General features: G+C 46.4%; 1 long non-coding RNA gene across 1 annotated transcript in view; it reads left to right on the plus strand.

The window, feature by feature from the left end:
• The window catches only part of LOC139234737 (uncharacterized), a 147,924-nt gene extending 142,197 nt beyond the window's left edge, over positions 1-5,727 (plus strand). The window contains exons 3-4 of the long non-coding RNA XR_011588334.1: positions 180-287; positions 5,505-5,727. This is a non-coding gene — a long non-coding RNA (uncharacterized lncRNA). The remainder of the gene's footprint in view (positions 1-179; positions 288-5,504) is intronic.
• The last annotated feature ends 273 nt before the right edge of the window (positions 5,728-6,000 follow it).

Here is a 6,000-nt window from a genome sequence, read left to right on the forward strand (position 1 = left end):
ACAGAAATAGACAGAGATAAACAATAAGGGGATAAGGGGTTATGGAGAGCGGGCAGGGAAATGGAGCTGAGTCCATGATCAGTTTAGCCATGATCTTATTGAATGGCGGAGCAGGCTCGGGGGGCCGTATGGCCTACTCCTGCTCCTATTTCTTATGTTCTTATGTTCTCTCTCCACAGATGCTGCCTGACCCGCTGAGTATTTCCAGCATTTTCTTGTTTAATACAAACCTGAGGCACTGGAGAAGGTACTGGAAAGATTTATAAGGATGATGCCAGAAGTGAGAGGTAATACCGATCAGGAAACCTTGTAGAGGCTAGGGCACATATCTCTAGAAAGTAGAAGGTTGAGAGGTGACCTGATAGAGTTCTTTAAATTATGAAGGGGTTCAATAGGGTAGATGTAGAGAAGACGTTTCCACTTGAAGAGATACCAGAACTAGAGGCCATAAATATAAGGTAGTCACTAATAAATCCAGTCGGGAATTCTACCCAGAGAGTGGTGAGAACGTGGAACTCGCTACCACAGGGAGTGATTGAAGCGAATAGTATAAGCTAGATAAACACATGAGGGAGAAAGAAAGAAAGACTTGCATTTATATAGCGCCTTTCACGACCAACAGATGTCGCAAAGCGCCTTACAGCCAATTAAGTACTTTTGGAGTGTAGTCACTGTTGTAATGTGGGAAATGCGGCAGCCAATTTGCGCACAGCAAGCTCCCACAATCAGCAATGTGGTAATGAGCAGATAACCTGTTTTTTTGTTATGTTGTTTGGGGGGTAAATGTTGGCCAGGACACTGGGGCCTGCTCTTCTTTTAAATAGTGCCATGGGCTCTTTACGAGCAGATGGGGCCTCGGTTTAACAACATCTCCGACAGTGCAGCGTTCCCTCAGCACTGCACTGGACAGTTGACTTAGATTTATGTGCTTAAGTTCCTGGCGTGAGACTTGAACTCACAACCTTCTGACTCAGGTGACTGTGCTACCCACTGAGCCACAGTTGACACTATGTAGAAGGTACAGAAGGGTATGTTGAGAGGGCAATGTGAAGAGGGGAGGGAGGAGGCTCGTGTGGAGCATGGCTTGTTGGGCCAAATGGGCGGTTTCTGTGCTGGCCGCTCGATATTATTCTATGTAACCAACAGTCAGCTGCGCAATATGGGCAACATTCTTTGTGAGAAAGCAGTGTTTGGAATCCTGCCACTTCCATCCATCATCATCACAGGCAGTCCCTCGAAATTGAGGAAGACTTGCTTGCACTCTAAAAGTGAGTTCTCAGGTGACTGTACAGTCCAATACGGGAATTACAGACTCTGTCACAGGTGGGACAGACAGTGGTTGAAGGAAAGGGAGGGTCGGACAGGTTTGCCTCACGCTCCTTCTGCTGCCTGCGCTTGATTTCTGTATGTTCTCGGCGACGAGACTCGAGGTGCTCAGTGCCCTCTCGAATGCTCTTCCTCCACTTAGGGCGGACTTTGGCCAGGGACTCCCAGGTGCCGGTGGGGATGTTGCACTTTATCAGGGAGGCTGTGAGGGTGTCCTTGAAACGTTTCCTCTGCCCACCTGGGGCTCGCTTGCCGTGTAGGAGTTCCGAGTAGAGCGCTTGCTTTGGGAGTCTTGTGTCGGGCATGCGGACAATGTGGCCCGCCCAACGGAGCTGGTCGAGTGTGGTCAGTGCTTCGATGCTGGGGATGTTGGCCTGATCGAGAACTTCGATCCACAAAGCTACCGGCTGGGAGCAAGCGCTCTATTTATTTGAAAAGGAGAATTGTGCAGGGTCGCTGGGAAAGAACAGGGGAGTGGGACTAATTGGATCGCTCTTCGAAAAGCCGACACATACGATGGGCCCGAATACCCTCCTCCTGTGCTCTCCAACTCTATGATTCTATGAAAAGATGTCTCTTGAATCTAGTACCACGCCTATCGGCTCCACATCTAACCATTTTAGAATCAAAAGCAATAAGCATTTGGCTGAATTGGCTCATCGGCATTAATACGCCCTTGCTTATCACTTAAGAAATAACTTGTATTTATATAGCATCTTTCACATCCTCAGAAGGTCCCAAAATATTTCACAGCCAATGAAGTACTTTTGAAATGTAATCACCGTTGTTGTTGTTGGAAACGCGGCAGCCATTTTTGCGCACAGCAAACTCCCACAAACAGCGATGAGATAATGACCAGATAGTCTGTTTTTAGCAATGTTGTTTGGGGGATACATTTTGACCAGGTCACTGGGAGAACTCCGCTGCTCTTCTAAGTAAAATTTTAAATGTTTTGCTCGCCCTACCTCAAGAAGCAGACGGCTCCGTTAGCGAGGGTTCGGGGCAGGGCACCAGAGGATTCCATGCCTCGGGGCACTGAGTTATGAAAAAAAACCTCAAGTGATTAAATTATATTTTCATTGGAGCAGAACAATTGCAGGGCAATACGACGCAGATCTTTAAAATAAATAAATCAATAAAGTGTAGATGAGATTGAAGCAAAGGAACTATTTAACTTGGACATTTAATGTAGGACTGGAGGTCACAGTGACAAAATTCACAAGCCTTCAGCAAGGCTAGAGCAGAAATACGTTTTCCTCCACAGGGCAGGGCATTTCTGTTACTGATTCCGTGACTTGGGTCCTTAATGCCTTTCAATGGGAACGGAATTGATATCTGTCGAGTCTTATCGAGGTATATAAGAAAGGATTAATCTTACCTTAAATTCAAGAGCATCAGTAAGATAAGGAGATGCAGGTTCAAACTAGTAAAGGTAACTTTAGGTTGTTGCTGTCCGATTTACACATAAAAAACAGCGAGCACTCTTAGTGTCACCATCAATTTTTCAGCAAAGGCCGGCCCAAGAGGAACTGGAGAAGCTGCAAAAAGGATTTGCAAGGTTGGTATCAGAACTGAGAGGTTATACCTAACAGCATAAACCAAACAGGCAGAGGCTCATTTCTCTCGAAAAGGTAAGGCTGAGGGGTGACCTGATAGAGGTCTTTAAGATTACGAAGGGGTTTGATAGGGTAGACGTAGAGAAGATGTTTTCACTTGGGGTGGGGTCCAAAACTGGGGGCCATCAATATAAGATAGTCACCAATAAATCCAATCGGGAATTCAGGAGAAACATCTTTCCACAAAGAGTGGTGAGAGTGTGGAACTCGCCACCACAGGGAATGGTTGAGGCAAATAGAATGGATATGTTTAAGGGGAAGTTCTGTAAACACATGGGGGAGAGAGGAATAGAAGGATATGCTTGTAATAGAGCTCCTCCTAGTGGACTTCTGCTCCTTCTGGTGGACTACTGATGTACTGCAACTACTGATGTAAATAATAAAAGGGTCATGTGCAAAGTCACATGATGACAGGTTTCTGTGTCAGATCCATCTAGTGTAGTGTGTTTCTTAGTGATGTCGTAAGAAGAATATATCGCGATGCTGATAGACTGAGAGGGGTTGGAAGAGGCTGGTGTGGAGCATAAACACCGGCACGGACCAGTTGGACCGAATGACCCGTTTCTGTGTGGTACATTCGATGTAACAGGTCTGAGATCAGGAGGCCCTTTTTCACACAGAGAGTGATCGACACGTGGAATGGACAGCGGTGTTGGCTAAAACCCTGGCATCATTTAAGAGACAATTAAATGCAGTAATGGGGGGAGCGTAGGGTTGTTGTGACATGGATGAAATAAGACGGGCTGACTGGCCTTCCTCAGTCGTGAGTGTCTCGCGATCTTGTGAGGAAGGGATTGAGGGCTGGTTCCCAGATCGGACGGTCTCAGCGAGGATTGATACTCACTGTGAGCGTTGGGTAGGAAATCGTTAGCCTCAGTGTGTGACTCAAATTGCCAAGGGAGTTACTGCGGGAATTTAACGACCAGAGTGATCTCCTGGACTACTTTCCATCGCCTAGATGGGTCGGAGAGGAATTTTCCCCTTTTTTCCCCCCAATTTGACCTGGGTTTTTTAATCTGTTTTTTGACTCTCCCAGGAGATCACATGGTTTGGGGTGGGGTGGGGTGGAGTGTATATGTTGCGATACACAAGGTATTGTGATTGTGTGGGACAGGCTGGATGGACCACAGGGTCTTTATCTGTCTGTCATTGCTCATTATAAGGACATAAGAAATAGGAGCAGGAGTCGGCCATCTGGCCCCTCGAGCCTGCTCCACCATTCAATAAGATCATGGATGATCTGATCCTGGCCTCAACTCCACTTCCCTGCCCGCGCCCCATAACCCTTGACTCCCTTTCCTCTTCAAAATGTCTATCTCCACTTTAAATATATTCAATGACCCAGCCTCCATAGCTCTCTGGGGGTAGAGAATTCCAAAGATTCACAACCCTCTGAGAGAAGAAATTCTTCTTCGTCTCCATTTTAAATGGGCGATCCCTTATTCTGAGACTATTCCCCCTAGTTCTAGATTCCCCCACGGGAGGAAACATTCTCTCTGCATCTCCCCTGTCAAGCCCCCACAGAATCTTATACGTTTCAATGAGATTACCTCTCAGTCTTCTAAACTCCAATGAGTATATTCATATGTTCGTAAGGTGTGCCCAATTGGGGAAGCACATTACCGAGATATTGGTATGAGAGCTTGATTTTCTTTCTGGAGAGGGAGGAGAAGGAACAAGTCTTTCTTAAAGGAATGGATCAGGAGCTAGTGGGAGCTGGGGAAATCCAGGATCGAGAAGTCTAAATCTAGTCTGGATGAAGCAGGCTTGGTGAACTGAATGACCTTTTATTGCTCTATGTTCTTATGAGTGTGGCAACAAGATGCCTGAACTCCCTGAGTAAAGCCAGCACTTGCTGTATAATTAGCCATAAAGTGTAGGACATCTCAGGTTCGATACTTGGGGCGAGAAATTGCTTGGCGCCCCGTTTGGGGCATTAACTTTTTAATTATTGCAAAAGTAGCGGCAAGCAAAAATAATTTCCTGCTCCCAGGAGCTTCAGTTTTAGCTCTCCAAGAGGGAAGTGGAGCACTAAATCGGGCGGGACTACTTCCCTGAGAGCACTAAGTGAGAGAGGGGCGGGAGCAGCAGAGCGCTGAACAACATGCAGTGCAGTGCTGCTGGCATTAGAGGCTCCTTCTCCTAAAGGGAAAGGCCAACGATGGGTTGAAACATTCTTACTGTTCTCTCTCTGTGGTGCAAGGGTACTAATCTTCAGAAACACGCAGACCATGAACTAAAAAATTGATTGATCCAAGCTTTTTGAATTAAGTCGGACAATTAAGAACATTCTATCGAGGACATAAAACTGACTTCATGCATAACAACAATGGAGTTGTTATGTGAGACCCTGAACTTGATTGACCAGGGTGGGGAAAACAGCCACTGGAGACATCGAGTCTGTAATAAGACCAGACAACAAAGGACCCCAACTGAATTCAAATTTTTGGCTAACAGCATTCGGCATAAGGAAATATCCTTGTCGACGCCGTGTGCAAATTAGTAGCCATTCAAACTCATCACCAACCAGTTAAACAGATCAATAATCGAATTTCGTCCCAGCAGGAAACTTATCGAAAATCTGGATATAAATATACGGACACAGACACACAAGTAGGCACAGAAGGAAAGGAACAGCTCTGCAGAGAACGGCCAGAAGAAGGACCAACCAGTCACGGAATCAACGACCACGCACCTACAATAGCTACAGTCAGGAAGGGTGATTGTATGTCTTAAGTCAATTTCTCTCAGAAGTCTAAGCCCTGTAGTTTTAATCGTTTTTTGTTGCGCAATAAAACGGACACTGGGTTAAGCCTAAATTTTGTGCACGTGTTGTCCTTTCCCACTATAAGTTCCGAGGTCTGGGAATCAGAGTAGAGTGAACAGCAAACACCCTACAATCACCAGTGGGGCCATGGGACCTGCGCGACTTACGTTACAGCCCCAAGCGCTCTCAGAGAGTGGAGGGCGGAGAAATCACGCAGAAATCAGCGGTGAAAAGCAATCAGAAGGCACCAGACTGGTGCGAGGAATTAAGTTTGCCGTACCTGACCACCAC

The sequence above is a fragment of the Pristiophorus japonicus genome, chromosome 22 (assembly GCF_044704955.1).
Source record: "Pristiophorus japonicus isolate sPriJap1 chromosome 22, sPriJap1.hap1, whole genome shotgun sequence".
Classification (NCBI taxonomy): Eukaryota; Metazoa; Chordata; class Chondrichthyes; family Pristiophoridae; genus Pristiophorus; species Pristiophorus japonicus.